We start from the raw sequence: 17201 nt of genomic DNA, 5'->3' as shown, positions 1-17201 counted from the left end.
ACACTTGAAGACCGACCTTCAGGAACCCCAAATACTCCAACCACCTGCCGAACACAGGGCAGTTACTGACGAACTCCGGCAGTTCTCCAACCATGGCCCAGCAAAACCAGGTGCACACGCTGCCTACCGTAGTGCCATCTCTACAGTTTATTGATGTAGAAAAGAGAGTCATGTGTCTCTATAACTTTAAAAATATTATCTTTGCGATAGTTTGCTGAGAATGATGGTTTCCAGTTTCATCCATGTCCCTACAAAGGACATGAACTGATCATTTTTTATGGCTGCATAGTATTCCATGGTGTATATGTGCCACATTTTCTTAATCCAGTCTATCATTGTTGGACATTTAGGTTGGTTCCAAGTCTTTGCTATCGTGAATAGTGCCGCTATAAACATAGTGTGCATGTGTCTTTATAGCAGCATGATTTAAGGACAAAAAACCAAACACCGCATGTTCTCACTCATAGGTGGGAATTGAACAATGAGAACACATGGACACAGGAAGGGGAACATCACACACCGGGGACTGTTGTGGGGTGGGGGAGGGGGGAGGGATAGCATTAGGAGATATACCTAATGCTAAATGATGAGTTAATGGGTGCAGCACACCAACATGGCACATGTATACATATGTAACAAACCTGCACGTTGTGCACATGTACCCTAAAACTTAAAGTATAATAATAATAAAATAAAATAAAATAAAATAAATTATCCATCCATCAATCAATCTACTTATTTATTCCTGCTCTCCCCCTCCAATTTTACTGCACACCTACCATGGGTCTAACCTGGCTGGGCTCAGAGCTCCTGGGAATATGATATTGGACAAATGGAGATCTTTCCTTTTGGGGAACATCAATGTTTTATCCTTTTTTCTTCCTGAGCAAGAAGTTCCCACTGGGGATGGACCTAATAACTTTGAGGAACACCCCGAGGCCTGCTCTCAAGGAGGCACAGGCTGGGGTGGAAGGCCGCCCCCACTGTGGGCCTCCAGGGGCTGGGAGCTCTCATTTCCAGGTGTTCTCCACAGGGAACGAGGTGCGTGGCAAGTTTTCTGTATAAGTGAAGAGCTAGCCGAGCAACGTTTTTATTTTACGACTGAAAACAGAGCATCGGAGATTTTTACGCTTGTTGTAATTCGGATTGCAGGCAATCTACTTGGATGATTCAACTAGAGCTTCAAAACTGTGGGCTTCATTTTCTTCATCTCTACCATGAGAGGTGGGATTTCTAAGGCACCACCTCCTGGGTCTAAACTTCTGCCGTTTACGCATCTTGTTTGGGAAGATGGACTCATTTTTGACGAATTTGGTTTTGTGTCTTTCTCTGATAAAAAGGGAAGACAGGTGACAGAGCAAGACTCCGTCTCAAAAAAAAAAAAAAGAGAAAAAAAAAAGGGAAGACAGACTCCTGCTCGGAACACACGAGGGCTTCTCCTCATTGCCCGACTGTGCCCTCAAAGCCGTGCTGAGACAGGATGGCACCAGACACGGGTACAGGAGACCTCACCCCCTTTCTAAAGCCCAGGGCAGAGCCCTGCAGAGAGCCCCAGCCTTCAGGAGGCAGGGTGGACCTTCAGCCTCAGCGGCCTGACTCCCTGATGGCAAAGCTCTGCCCCCGACACACAAAACAGCTCCCTCCCAGGGTGAGATTGAAATGCAGGTGGCGTGATGTCCAACAACCGGTTTGGTGTTTTTTGGCGTCATAGGGACCCAAGCAGACCCGGAAACCAGCCGGCTGGCAGAGCTTCAGTCAGGGACTCTGCCCTACCCAAGCTTGGTTTTTATGAGGACAAAAATTTCACTCATCACTTCACAGGATGTCCAAAGAAAACAGAAGTCCCTGGAAAGGCTGAGTCTCTTGGAAACGCTGACTACTGCTAGAGTTCACAGATTTCAATGATGCCGTGTCGTGGACTGACTGTCCTCATGGCTCTGCACCCGCAGAGGTGGCTTTGCAAGAACGACAGTCAGTGAGGCGTTTGCTCGGCACCGTTTTTTCTGGTCCGATGGCTACTTGTTTTGGTTTTAGTTTTTAACACATTTTCACCATCATTATCAGCTTTAGATGCAGAAAGGCTTTCGGAATTGCACCTTTTAAACACTGATGTGACTCAGCTGTCATCTGTTCTTTTTTTTTTTTTTTTTTTGGAGATGGAGTCTCGCTCTGTTGCCCAGGCTAGAGTGTAGTGGCGCAATCTGAGCTCACTGCAACTTCTGCCTCCTGGGTTCAAGCGACTCTCCTGCCTCAGCCTCCAGAGTACCTGGGACTACAGGCACCCACCACCATGCCCAGCTAATTTTTTGTATTTTAGTAGACACAGGGTTTCATGGTGTTGCCCAGACTGGTCTCAAACTCCCGAGCTCAGGCAATCCGCCAGCCTCGGCCTCCCAAAGTGCTAGGATTACAGGTGTGAGCCACTGCACCCAGCCAGCTGTCATCTATTCTAAACACACAGAATTGTTTTCATCTTCAGATCTCGAAAATAAGCCAAAAATGTAAACTCTGGGAATTTGTGTATATCTGTATCCATCTATATGATCACATGTACTTATATATGCATCTCATATGGATCCTACATTTTTATCTCTTTATATTTTAAAAAAAGCATATTGTTTGTGGGGCTTGGAGGGTTGGCCATGTGCATTCCTCCTAATACATGCTTTCTGGACTTCTCGTAATCTGCTTTCGTCTTGCTTTTAGCAGAGTATGATTTCAGAAGTCAAAAAATCCAGAATATGCCAGGAGAGCGTGATTGTGAAATATGCTATGTGCATTTTGTGGCAAATGTCCAGCTACATGGACTGCTTAAAATCTCGGATTGGATCACTGTTCATGGCCACTAGCTTTACTTAGAGAATGAAACTTCCCCAGTGGTCATTAACTGCTCAGTAAACTGTCTGAAGATTCCATGTTGTTGTGGGATTAATAAAGCCCACATTAAGAAAGATGAAGTTAATCGTGAAGTTGGAGGGGCTCCTTCATCACGGCCTCACACCCACTGTCACTGGCTCCCACCGTGAGCACCTAAAGACCATCGTGAGCCCTGCAATAGGAATGAGTAGCTCGGAAACTGAAGTGCTGGGCAGGGATTTGCTAGGTGTAAATCACATCTTTTGAGATCTTTGGATTTTTTGGTTCACACTCCTGGTTCCCGTCTTACACAGAGTAGCAGGGAGAGCCAGGGCTCAGCGGTTGCGGGACTATCTCCCGGGACGGAAGGTGCAAGGTCCTGGCTTTCCACGTGTCCCTCGGAGACTCCCTGGAGCCAGGAGCAGGTGATTAGGCACCCTGGAAGTTGGAGGCTCAGGAGTGGCCAGGGAGCACTTCATGAGGGGCGGGATGGGCAGACTTCACCACATTCTCATGTTTGAACCAGGACAGTTTTGCTTCCTGCGGAGCTGTGAGCAGGCCAGGAGTGGGAGCTCTTTCTGTGAAAAGAAACTCACATGGACTCAGGTATTCAGGGTTGAGGAGGCGGGCAGTGTGTGTGTGTGTGAGAGAGTGTGTGCACGTGTGTGCGTGTGTATGCACACTTATGTGTGTGTGCAGTGCACACCTCTGCATGTGTGTGTGTGTGGGGTGAAAGCATCTATGTGTATGTGTGTGTGTGTGATGTGTGTACCCCGTCCATGTGCATATGAGTGTGCTGTGTGAGTGTATATGTGTATGGTGTTCGTGTGCATGTGTGATGTGTGTGGTGTGTATCTGTGATATGCGTGTGGTATGTGTGTTATGTATTGTGGTGTGTAATATGTGTATATGTGTATGGTGTCTGTGTGCACGTGTGGTATATGTGGTGTGTATCTGTGATGTGTGTGGTATATGTGTTATGTATGGGTGATGTATAATGCGTGTGTATCTATGGTGTGTGTTCAATGTATGTGTGATATGTGGTACGTGGGGTGTGTATGGGTGTGTGGTACAAGAGATTTGATGTGTGTGGTGTGTGATGTTAGTTTGTAGTGCATGTGTGGTGTGTGTGGTATGAGCCTGTGCTATGCGATGTGTGTTATGTGTAGTTGTGGTGCGTGATGTGTGGTTTATTGTGTGTGGTGTGAGTGGTGTGGTATGTGTGGTGTGTGATGTGTGCCATGTGGTATATGATGTGTGACATGTGTGAGTGTGTGTGATGTATGGGGTGTCACTGTGTGGTGCATGTGGTGTGTGATGTGCCTGGCATGTTTTATCTTAGTGTGTGGTATGTGTGATGTGAGCCTGTGGTATGTGATATGTGTTATGGGCAGTATGCTGTGTGTGCTGTGTGGCATGTATAGTGAATGCGTTATCTGTGGTGGGTGATGTGTGATGTGTGTGGTTGTATGGGTGTGTGATGTATGATGTCAGTGTGGTGTGTGATGTGTGTGGTATAAGCCTGTGGTATATGATGTGTATTATGTGCGGTATCTGGTGTATGATGTGTGGTATGATTTGTGTGGTATTTGTGGTGTGTGGTGTGTAATGTGTGTGTTGTGTGTGTGGCGTGGGAGGTACGTGGTTTGTGGTGTGTGGAGTGTGTTTTGTGTGTGTGCATGGTGTGTGATGTATGTGGTGTGTGATATGTGGTGTGTGGTATGAGTTGGGTGGTATCTGTAGTGTGTGTTGTGTGTGTGGCATGTGATGTATGTGGTGTGCTGTGTGTGGTATCAGTTGAGTGGTATCTGTGGTGTGTGATATGTGTTGTGTCTGTGGCATGTGATGTATGTAGTGTGTGTTGTGTGTTTTGTGTGTGATGTATATGGTATGTGGTGTGTGGTGTTTGATACGAGTAGTTTGGTATCTGTGGTGTGTGATGTGTGTGTCTGTTTAGCATGTTATGTATGTGGTGTGTGTTTTGTGGTGTGTGGTATGAGTTGTTTGGTATCTGTGGTGTGTGGTGTATTGTGTGTGGTGTGTGTGATGTATGTGGTATGTGGTATGTGGTGTGTGGCGTGAGTTGTGTGGTATGTGATGTGTGTGGTGTGTGGCGTGTGCTGTATGTGGTGTGTGGAATGTGTTGTGTGTGTGTGGTGTGTGACGTGTGTGGTGTGTGTTGTATGTGGTGTGTGATGTGTGGCATGTGGTATGAGTTGTGTGGTATCTGTGGTGTGTGATGTGTGTGGTGTGTAATGCACGTGGTGTGTGATATGTGGCATGAGGTATGAGTTGTGTGGTATCTGTGGTGTGTGCTGTGTGTGTGGTTATTGTGTATGTGGTGTGTGATGTGTGGCGTGTGATGTGAGTTGTGTGGTATCTGTGGTGTGTGAAGTGTGTGTTGTGTGTGTGTTGTGTGATGCATGTGGTGTGTTATGTGTGGCGTGTGGTATGAGTTGTGTGGTATCTGTGGTGTGTGATGTGTGTGTGGTGTGTGATGCACGTGGTGTGTGATGTGTGGCATGAGGTATGAGTTGTGGGGTATCTGTGGTGTGTGATGTGTGTGTGGTGTATTGTGTATGTGGTGTGTGATGTGTGGCGTGTGGTATGAGTTGTGTGGTGTCTGTGGTGTGTGATGTGTGTGGTGTGTGATGCACTTGGTGTGTGGTGTGTGGCGTGTGGTATGAGTTGTGTGGAATCTGTGGTGTGTGATGTGTTTGTGCAAAGCTTCAGTTTACCAGTCGGTAGGGTGGGCATGAGGTCCCCCTGTTTACGGGGCTTCTTGAATTTGGGATGGGAGGAGGTATGAAAGCAGCTGTGGGCGCACCAGCTGGAGCGGGGCGGCTTTCCCCAGCCTTGAGGCTGATCCTCCTCCTGACCCGGCGCGGTGGGGCTGGGTCCCAGCCTGGCTCCCCGCCCTCCCTCCTACTGTGATCCCAGGACCCTCGGCCACCGCCCTTCCTGCCCAGGCCCGTCCTGGGACCCGGGTGGCCCTCGTCATAGAGGGCTGTGTTGCCCCCAGCAAGAGCAAAGCCACCGCTCCACGCCTGCCCGGGGAATTGGTGGCCGAGCTTATCTGGGACCACTGGTCCACGCGATGCCCCATGAGGGGCCAGGAAGGGTTCAGGCTTGGAAATGCCGGACGGGGACGACTCTGGGCCTTGCTGGTTGGTGGAGCTGGGAGCAGCTTCATTCTCCTCTGACTGTGTGGACACAGCCCTTAAGGGGAGAGGGCTGCATCCCTGTTCCCCGCCTTCCTCGCCATGACTGGACGCTGCGGGGCGCCCTGTCCCTGCCTGGAGCTCTTCCAGCTCAGGGCCCCATCAGTGCCACCACCTTGGACTGCCGCCATCCAGGGCGCAGGGCCCGCTGCCCCACACCTGAGGGACACAGCCAGGCTTTCTGCTTGGCCTGCTGTTGTCTACGTCTCACAGGCGTCTTGCTTTCCACCATGCATCTTCAAAATCTGCCCAAATGTCCTTTTATTAAAACTAGTCGACAAAGTCCCAAAGCCCTAGCTGTTCGGCGTGTGTGTGTGTGTGTGTGAGCGCGCGCGTGCGTGGGGTTAAGTGTTTCCATAATTGCATCTCTCTTGAAAATCAAAACAGAACAAACCGTGCTTTATGTACGAGTAAGAGTCATGATTCACCAATGGGGCCTGCCTGAAGGAGCTGCCTATTTAGTCACATACCACAGCAACCTACTGGCTTGTCATTTTATGATCTGGCACGGAGCCGACGGCGCACACGGTGTCTTGGGCAGCCTCGGGAGCCCGTGACAGTGCTGTGTGACCAGCGGAGGCCAGTCCTGTCCTTCAGATGCTGTGAAGGGCTTGTGCTGGGTGGTAAATAGCACAGGACTTCTCCAAGCCCACCGCAAGGCAGGCGACGCGCATAAAGGCATTTCCATATTTCTGCAAACTCACAAAGTATGAGACGTTTCCCTTTCATATTTAATAAAGATCTCCTCCGTCAGCTGCAGACAGTGATAAGTGTAATATCCTTAAATGGTTAATCCAGGGATCATGGCTCAAGTGCTTTCCGAGGGCTGGGGCAGAAAGGCTGTTGGTAGCTGCTGTGTGCATTTCATAAACCCAGGGAAGAAATATATATTTTTTTGATTTGGCTTTTTACTCTATCTTAAATGCTTTATTTTTCAGGGGCGAGATAAGGCCTGGCTCTTCACATAAAACTAGAGCTTAGCCGTTCCTGCGTCTCCCTCCGTTAAGGAAAAGGTCCTGTCTGTGCACAGATGTCTCAGATTAAATTGTATCTCATAGTCCTTACAGTGCTCAGCACTAGATGAACTGCCAACAGGGCCGTAGGCAAGAACTAAATTGCTTTGGTTTCAGTACACAGTGAATTTGGCTCAGACAAGCTGAATCAGTACATTAAATGCGAATCCCTCACAGATTTGAAAGCAGCCTTTAGCACAATTATTGACTGTGAGTGATGATTGCGTCTAATTGAAGCAGACTTTTGCTACCTGTGGCTCTGCTGGAGTCCACCCGCGCCGCGGCGGGCGCTGCGTCTTAATTCAATGTTCCGGCTTCAGAGCAGCCGTGGAAGCCGGGCCCTGAAGTGTGTACACATGGTCGATAAACTGTAATAAACTTTACGCGTTCGGTAACGAGGCTGAGTGTATAATTCAATTTTTTAATTCTGGAAAAGAAAATAGCTAACAAGTATGTCGGGCTGCAATAATGCATTACTTCCCCACGTGCGGCCACCTCCCCCGAAACAGGAGGAGGCCCGACTCCCCACCGAGGGTCGCCCCTGGCTGGTTTCACGCCTTCCCGGGGAGGGCCAGCCCGGCTGCTTGGACAAGCACCAATTCTCAGCAAATTTGTGAGGCAAACAAAATAATGTGACAATTTCGTATCTTTTGTTATGGAGGTTATGCCAAGGATCCGGGAAACGGATGGATTTCTTAACAGATTCCGCCAGCCTGCCTAGACCCAGCCTGTCCTGAGTAACTCCTACCCTGGCCACCAGGCTCCAGATATGGCTTAATCCTGCCCAAAAGTTATTGATTTTTCTCAGGGAACTAAAGGCAGTTTTCTTATGGGTCTTACATTTAGAATCTTATTTTTTCGTGTTCTTTGAAATAGGCACACACACACGCATGCACACACACACACACACACCAGCAGACCCTGTCAATGTGTTGGCTGTGGATGTCTCTTTCCCCAAGTGCATGTGTGTGTGCATGTGTGTATGTGTGTGTGCGTGTACTTGTATGTGTGTGCATGTATGCATGTGTGTGCGTGTGTGCATGTGTGTGCACGTCTGCGTGTGTGTGCGTGTGTGTGCATGTGTGTGCGTGTGTGCATATGTGTGTGTGTGCACACACACGCACATGTGGTTTTAACCCATGGGCAGTTTTCTAGTTTGAGCAAATTCATTTTGAATGAACACTCGGGTCACTTGACATAATTTTAAAGAGCATTTTATGGCAGGATTTGTAAATAAATTCCTTTCCTTCTCTGAAACTCAGAGCTCAGCCATGCTTCTCTGTGAACTCATTCCTTAGGCTTTGCACAATCCTGGTCTCCAGGCTTGTTTGCCATTAATCTTCCTTATGAGGAATGGGCCAGTGTCCACATGGATTTGTGCTATGATTTTTTTGTAAATTGGAGCATTTGTTAGAGCAATAAACACACAACCCTACCCAGGACTGAGTTGATTCTGAAAGCAGTCGGAACGACAGAAGTTCATTCTCCGCACTCACAGGGGCCCAGGGTATGCCTGGCTGCCTCGCACCCCCAGGTCCCGCGGCTGTGACATGTCTGCTGCCTCTGGACCAAGGTCTCAGCTCACATCAGCGTGTCTGTGAGCCTGTCTCACAAAGACTCAAGATGAAGCATTTCTGCTGGGTTCACTAGAAGCCTATGTAGCATTTTGTTCAGTGTTTAAATTGGGAACAAAATATTAATTCACCATTTCAAGGTGATTGCCTCACCCTTTCTTTTTAAAACTCGGGTCAGCCCCTTGGGAAATCATTCTAGGGGTCTGGAAGGGGTTGGGGGCAACACACTCACCAGGTGCCTTCTTAGACCTTATCTCTGAATCTCAGGGGAGGCCACGGAGAAACGTCTGCCCTGCATCCAGCAAGATTCCCATGAAAAGAAAAAAGGACACTTTATGATTTAAGAACTTCCAAAACAATAGCTAAATGCTAGGTGACAAACACTTGTCTAGTGTCATTATTTTTGATTTCTCATTTATTCAACAACACCTGTTTACTAAGTGTTATGAAATAAATGTTTGGAGGCCCCCAAAATTTACATTTTCAAACTTTAGGCACCAATGTGATGGTATTTGGCGGCCTTTGGCAGGCCATTATATAATGAGAGCTGCACCCTCATGAATGGGATTAGTGCCCTTCGGAGAAGAGGCAGGGGGACTTCCTTCCTCTCTGCCACAGGGAGAAGGGAGCTGTCTGCAGCCCAGGGGAGGCCAGCACCAGCCCCGACCTCACGCACCTTGACCTTGGACCTCCCGTCTCCAGAACAGTGGGGAATGAATATGCTGCGTAAGCCTCCCAGCATCTGGTGTTTTTGTTATAGCAGCTTCAGCTGCCTGAGACACTGAGCATAGCTGCAGCCGATGTTCTGGTGAGGCTCCAAGAAAGCAATTCGCCATGAAGATGCACAGACTACTTAAAAGGCGACATGAATCTCCCTTTAAGGAGATTCACTAAGGCAGGTGCTCACATAACTGACTGCACCCCAGTATATGGGTTTTAAACGTATGAATGACACACAAGGGGCTTGGTTCAATGCCTTTATCTGCTAGGGGTCGAATGCAATGACAGTTTACTGAATTAAATTGGATTCCAGAACTTAAGGAGAGGAAGTCAGTCTCTCCAGCAGGGAGCCCAGAGACACTGCTGTAGCACAGAAGAAAACTGAGCAGCTGAAGGCACTCACACTCTCTGCCATTTCCTATTTTTCCTAACCCTCCAAGCAGTGTGCATTTTTATTTGGAGAAATATTATTTTGGATAAGTGCAAGATTTACTAAAATAAATAACAAGCTCTTACAGGAAACTTCTAGACTCCATTGATTCAAGGGCAAAAAGTCTTGATTTTCTTTAAAAAGTTGGCTCTTGTAGAAGTTCCAGCACCCATAGTCCTCCTTCTGTTGGGACAAATATGCTGATTGCCAAGATACTGAATTTCTCAAGCCAATGGCTGCATGCTTTTATGGTTCTTTCTCACATAGTTTAGTAGGCGATTTAAGGCTATACTTATTATTAAAAAGGAGAGAACACTTCTCAGCGGGGGCTCTATGAGCACGGCTATTCCAAACATGATGCCTGAGAGCTGTGATTAGACTTTTAAATGCAGAGGAGCCCCTTTGCTTTGCTCCCTCCTGAGATGCTATCTCACCAACCCTGATCCTGACCCAGTGGACACACGGCCTGGGCCCAGGCCACTCTGCAGAGGCTGGCAGGTCTATTCTGGTCTGTTGGCCACCTCCTGCCACCTACTTCCTCTGCTGAGCAAGCCTCATTGCCTGTGGGTTCTCACCTATCTTTCTGGGCAGGGTGCCATGGAGTTAGCCTGCTGTTTCCTACAGGGGTGACCTTGGGCACATGTCTTCTTCTCTCCATGCCTCAAGTTCCCATGGGGAAAGTGGAGAGGATGAAGCAGGCCCTACCCTCCGGGGTTGCTGTGGAGTCACCGTGCACAGGCAGCTTTCTCAGGGGAAGTGTGTCTGGTACACTCTTAGTTCTCTGGACTGCTGGCCGTTGTGGCTGTCACTGTCAATGCTGCATTCAGTTTCCTGTGGCTGCTGCAACGAGTGGCCACACACTCAGTGGCTTAACATGACACAGATTCATTATCCCGCAGCTCTGGAGGTTAGAGTTCCAAAATGATTTCTATGGGGACAAAGTCAAGGTGTTGCCAGGGCTGGTCTTGCTGGAGGCTCGAGGGGGGAAACCATCACTTGGCTTTTCCAGTTTTCCAGAGGCCACCACTTCCTTGGTTTGTGTCCCTTTCCTCCGCCCTCAGCACCAGCAGCATAGCCTCTTCTCTGCTCTCACCTCTGCACTCATCCTTACATCTTCTCATTCTCACTTGGATGCTCCTGCCTCTCTCTTCTGAGAACCCCTGTGATTAACTGGATCCTCCCAGAGAGGCCAGGATGATCTCCCCTTTTCAAGGTTCCCCCACCACATCCGCAAAGTCCTTTTTACCATGTAGGGTGAGAGCCACAGGTCCTTGGAATCAGGACCCTGTCATCATTGGAGGCCATTATTCAGTCGACCACCAGTGCTACCCCAGCTACTGCTATGATCCTGCAATCCCTGTTACCGCTGACCCTTCCCCAGGGTCCAGCCTGGCTTTATTGTTGGGCAGAGAGATTGGTTCAGAAACCCACACGTGACCCAATCCAGGCTGATCCGAGCTTGTCCACAGTTTCGGACGTTACTGCCCTTTTCCTTGGACTCACCGAATGTAGTGGCAATGTAAGCTGGAGATGCCAGAGGCAATGCCTTCTGACCTGTGGGAGCTTCCACCTGAGGACGGAGCATCACAGAAGACAGCAGGAGGTAATGGCAGACAGACGGGGTCTCTTGGTCCGTGGCTGGGGATCCCAAACCTTGCTGTTCCTGAAGCCTGTGAACTCCTGGACTCCCCACTTTTAAGCAACAGAAATACGCTTTGTTTAAACTGGTTTAATTTTTGCTTCGACTGTTCTTATCAGAAAACAATGTCATGTCCAATATGGCAGAAATTACAGCTCAGTGAGTCCTAATTTCATGCTGCTTTCCCCTTTACAGAAGGAAGAAATTCCTTCATGGTGATGGACATCTCTTGGTATACACAGTCCTCCCACCGCCGGCTTCAGGGTGGTTCTTGTGAAATCTGAGAAGGTAATTTTCTCTCAATGTGTATTTACAGTGGATTCATGTGATCACACTTAGCATTGCTTTTCAAAATGTGGTGAACACCAAACCATGATCATCGTTGCTTGTTCACTCAACATCTAAACAATCTAAGAACATAGTCGCCCCGCCCACCAGCTCATACATCTGCAGTTTCCAGCTTGGTGGGCTGTCAGCCACCAAGGATCCTGGTCCCAGAGTTACCTACACACACGCAGGTGAAGGCTGCACCTTGTTGCATGCAGCTCCATTGGTGCTCAGTGTTTCTTTCTGAATGTGCAGTTTTCTCTGCATTTTCATATTCTCTATACATTTCAGTAAGTGCTGCTGGAACTGTTTTTTTGTGTGTGTATTTTTATGCTACTTTTGCAAACTGGAATGACATGTAAACATTCCACAGGGAAAGACAAACAACACAGATTGAATTTAGAAATAATTATGGCAAGAGGCGAGGGGCAAAGGAAACTCCAGTTGAGGCATTTGTCTTTCTTACCCTTGTGGGACCTGACACCATGGCCCTCGAGGCCATCCTAAACTCTTGCTAATTGTAGGATTGCCACATTGACATCGGCCACGCAAACTCCAGACCATCTCATCTTACTGAAGAGAGGCCAGGAGAGCCTTCCAAAGTCTCCCTGCATTGCTGTTTCTGGGCAACCCTGAGGGACCCTCCAAGGGCCCTTAACCTGCCTGGTGACTGTGAATGGTGTCAGCAGGGGTGACTGCCTCCTCTCCAGGTCTCTATGTCTATGTCTGCTGCTCACGGCACAGTGAGGTGGCTGCTCACTGAGTGCTTATATCCACAACAGGTCTACAGGTCTGAGTGTCCTTGAACTTGGGGTCTCCAATGGCCAGGGTGGAAGAGGAGCAGTGTCTTTGCCAAATGTGATGGTTAACTTCAGGCATCAATGTGGCTGGATTAAGAGATATCTAGATACCTGGGCTGGCCCACCGTCCACATGCAGTCCATGAGTGTGAGCCTGCAGGCAAGCCGTGCACACCCTGAGTGCCCACATAGGGCGGTCTTGCCCAGCTTTGTCATTACATGGGCCGGCACCCAGGCCACAGTGCAATGAAAGAGGCTGCCTTCATTACAGTGGGGACAGCACCCGCAATCCATGCAACTCCATAGAACACAGAGTCATCATCCTGCTGGGCACCTGGCCACCAGGAAGAGGATCAGGGCTCTTTGAGGAAGAGAAGGGGGGCCACACAGGGTGGCAGCCAGCAGCCCTGCCATGGCTCTGCTGAGAAAGCATTGTTTCCCAAAGAGATAGACATTTGGTGCAGTGTACTGGGTAAGGGAGTTACACTCTCACTTAATGTGTGCAGGCACTATGCCATTGGCCGAGGGCTGAGGGCCTGGAGAGAACAAAATGGCAGAAGAAAGGCAAATGTACTCTTTCTTGTGGAGCTGGGAGATCCATCTTCTCCTGAACTTGGACCTCCAGGTTCTCCAGCCTGTGGACCATGGAACATGCACCCGTGGCCTCCCAGGTTCTCTGGCCTTTGGCCTCAGACTGAGAATTGCCCCATCAGCGTCCCTGGTTCTGAGGCCTTCGGACTTGGACTGAGCCGCAGTGTTGGCATCCCTGGATCTCCATGTGCCGGGGGCCTGTCCCTATCATGGGACTTCTCAGCCTCCAATTCCCTTCATAAATCTCCTCTCATATATCTACATCTGTTTGCATCTGCATCCAGCCTATTGGGTCTGTGTTTCCGGAGAGCACCGACTATTCCACCAACCCTTCACCATGTCACCCCAGGTCCCACACAGGCCCTGGAGCAGTTAGTTCTTGGCATCTGCCCTCGTCCCTGCCTGGAGCCCCTCAGCCTCCCTCTTCTGTTTCTGGCCTTGTCAGTTTAGTCCCAGAGCTCAGGTCAAGGGTCATGCAGGGAACAGACCCTTTGCCCTCTGCCCCAGCACTCAGGGGAGCCGTGGCAAGGCTGCTGGCTGCCACCCTGTGTAACCCTTCTTCTGTTCTGCAAAGAGCTCTGATTCTTGTGCTGGTGGTCAGGTGCCCAGCAGGACGATGACTGCGTTCTGTGGAATTGCATGGATCACGGGCACTGTGCCCACTTTGATGAAGGCAGCGTCTTTCATTGCCCTGTGGCCCAGGTGCTGGCCTAGGTAATGAGGTAGCCAGGCAGACTGCTCTATGTGGGCACTCAGGGTGTGTACAGCTCGCCTCCAGGCCCATGTTCATGGACTGTGTGTGGACCGTGGGCCAGTCTGGGCCAGCTCCCAGCCCCATGAGCCGCCTCACCCAAAGACCATGCACGTCCTGCTCCTCCATGGCTATGAGCACTCTATGGCTGGCTGCTCACCAAGATCCTCCCACAAAGCCAGCCATGCATGGGGGGCTCCCACCTCATCCCACCTCATAGAGCCCATCCATCCAGGGCTGCTCCTGGGACGTGGCTCACATGCCCTGCACACAGCGCGCCCCTTCCTTCCACGTGTCCCCTGGGGCTCTATAACCCACTGTGCTTGCCTCCATGGATCAACCCCTAGATTCCTAAAGAAGCAGTCTGACCTCCTCAGGTTTCATGACTGCCTTCTGCTGCTAGTTAGACCAGGCGCGATATCATCTGCACTGCCTCTCTCCACCTAGCTGCATTTGACGTGTGGTCTTGAATCTTTAAGTGGATACAGTGCGTCATCTTCACGCAGAACCTGGGCAATGGGATGTTGAGCTTTCTCTCTGTGTTGCAAAGCATTTTCTAAAAATTATTATTGGAATTTTCTGTCCTTGGAAAAAGAGAAGACAGGGTCATATTAAACGATGATAAAACAGATGTTGGAGCTATTTTGGTTTAAGTATGTTCTAAATGAGGAGTGATGTGTAGTCTTCCAGCAAACCCAGCAGAGGAAGATTCAGGTCCCCGCCTAGCCTGTGAAGGTGCAGGGGCACTGGCGGGGGGATGGACTTGGGTACAAGACAGTCAAGGCAGAGGCAGGGTGGGAGCCCGTCCCAAGGAGAGCGTGCCCAGGGAAGGGGAGCATCTGCTTCCAAGTCCCCAAGTTTGAAGACCACCCTCTGGGACCTGGCGATGCTGGCGGTAAGGGCAGGCCCAGCAGTCACCTCAGGGTCCTGAGAGGGTGAGTCCTGCCAAATGCCACACACAGGACTCCAGGGCAGGTTCCCGATGCTTCCAGGGTGGTCCCCTCCCCATGGGTCGCACCCACTGAAGCCGAGGGTGGAGTCTTGCTTGGGATTTTAGATCTCTTCTGTGGATGTGGCTCATGTTGGCCAGCTGTTGTAAAATTCTACAATGTATCTATTCTATATTATATGGAGAGTATATAGTTATACACATATATATGGAGAATTAACATATTCTATACACAAACCGCATGCACACACACACACTCATGTATTAATGATTATAGTATATTCAAACCACATTCCTGGCACACACGCTACTATCCTTTGCACTACAATCACCCCCTATTCAGATAATGTGTAGGCTTGTATTTTCCTAACATTTTAAAGCATGAACCCCTAAGCCTCCTCCAGTGTAAATAATGCATTGAAGTAAAATATGGACTGTCAAACTTAAGCAACAATTAATTATATAGCACATAAATCCTTCCTTGGAAATGAGTAATACCCAGTCCTTTGTGCATAAATGTTTCTCTGAATTTCGTTTGAACGGCTAGCCTCATAACATTAGATGGTGCAGTCAGGATAATTTTCATTAGAAAAATAATTATAGACTAAATACGGTTAATAAAACATTAACTATAAATTTGAATATTTTAAAAGCATGTCCTTCTAGGAGCAGCTTCTAATGAATTTTGATGAAAATACCATGATTACTTAAGAAAAAATAAATAGACATGATTATTATCCACAATTGTGAGATTGATGAATTACAAAAAAAGCGATTTTAACTCAGAAAGAATTATTCTGCAAACCTATTTCATAAAATTGATAATTCTAGGAAAAAGAGAAAAAATAATTCTTTATGCTTGACAGAACATTATGCTTAATTTTAATCCCATTGTCGATTCATGAATTTGTAGTTATTAGTAAATCATAAAGCCTTCAAGTTTTAAAGTTTAAAATAATGTTAAAAGATAAACTTCTGTTGAAAGATTTGACCCCAGCTCTGAAGGGCGCTCTGTGAGGTTGGTGGGGCCTGAAGAGAGGCTGGGGCCGATCTTCTCTCAGCCCGTTCCATCCCTTCCCCGTGGCCTCATGCACTCATCCGTCCTCCCAGCAAACCTGCATCCTCCATACGTCCCTCAGTGAAATCCATTCCAGTCCTATATTCAACACTAACACCAGCATCTATTCTAGACTCCCACACTTTGGGGACCGTGGGATGTGGGGCCTCCCCAGGTGACAGTGAACTCATCAGATACACTAACCTAGGCCACTTTCCAAGATGGAGAAATGACACTGGGGTGGTCCCTGTCCTGCTGGGTAACCAGCCCCACAACAGGGGGCTGCAGGAGGAGCTCTAGTCAGGGACGGCGGTCCCGGGGCCCACAGAGCAGCACCTCGGGCCATCACTGACTGGGCCTTTTGCTGTGCAAGTGAAGCTTTGTCTGTGCTAAGAAGGCAGTGGACTACTGGTCCTGACATGCCCCAAAGAGGCGTCTCCCTTGATACCTGTCGCTGGGAAAAGCAATCTCAAAACTTGGTCACCTCTTCTCCCTTCTTACCTCCCACCCTCCCAAACACCCCACGCAGGAGGTAGAAGGACCTACTTTCACGGACACCATTTCTCTGTAAAGAATTTAAAATAGTTTCTAAAGCACTTTTCCATGTCTTCTCTATTTTTATCCTTTCAGGAAACTTGCAAAGCCATAATATTATTTTACTTTTTTGGTGTAAAATGGAGCCCAAAAGGCTGTAAGGTGGGGCCATCCTGCAGCAGCTGGGGCATGGAGCACAGGGGAGCTGGCCTCCACACTGTGGGGTCTGCACTTGCTGTGGCAGACAAGCTCATGGAGGTAACACCGCGCAAGGACAGTGAGCTGGAGAGAGGAGCCTGAGATGCTTGGGGTAAAGGTGCTTTCACCTTTGGAGGCAGGTTCCTTCCATCTGGGCAGAGGGCCCTGGACAGCCCTTCGTGAAACCTAGCAGTGAGAAGGTGTGTCTAGACTTGCTTCCATCCACACAGTGCCCTGGTGTCCCTTAAACTTTCCCATCACTCAGGGCCTTGGGCAGCAGCTGCACGGAGTGGGACCCTCAGAGACACTGTTGGATGGTCCTTTAAGATGGCAGGTGTTCTATTCCATGCACGTTTTGTAGATGAGAAACTAAAAATCGATGAAGTGACTTGCCTAACTTAAGCCACCCAGCTAATACATTGTAAAAGTAACATTTGAATCCACACGGGAGAACCTATGTTCTGCAGAGAGCTTGAAAGGGTGAAAGGAGGAAGAACTCTTGCTTCCCTAGGGAGCCCGGGGAGGGAGACAGAGCCAGGAGT

Source organism: Gorilla gorilla, chromosome 19 (assembly GCF_029281585.2).
Source record: "Gorilla gorilla gorilla isolate KB3781 chromosome 19, NHGRI_mGorGor1-v2.1_pri, whole genome shotgun sequence".
Classification (NCBI taxonomy): domain Eukaryota; kingdom Metazoa; phylum Chordata; class Mammalia; order Primates; family Hominidae; genus Gorilla; species Gorilla gorilla.
Note: the sequence above shows the minus strand (reverse complement) of the source record.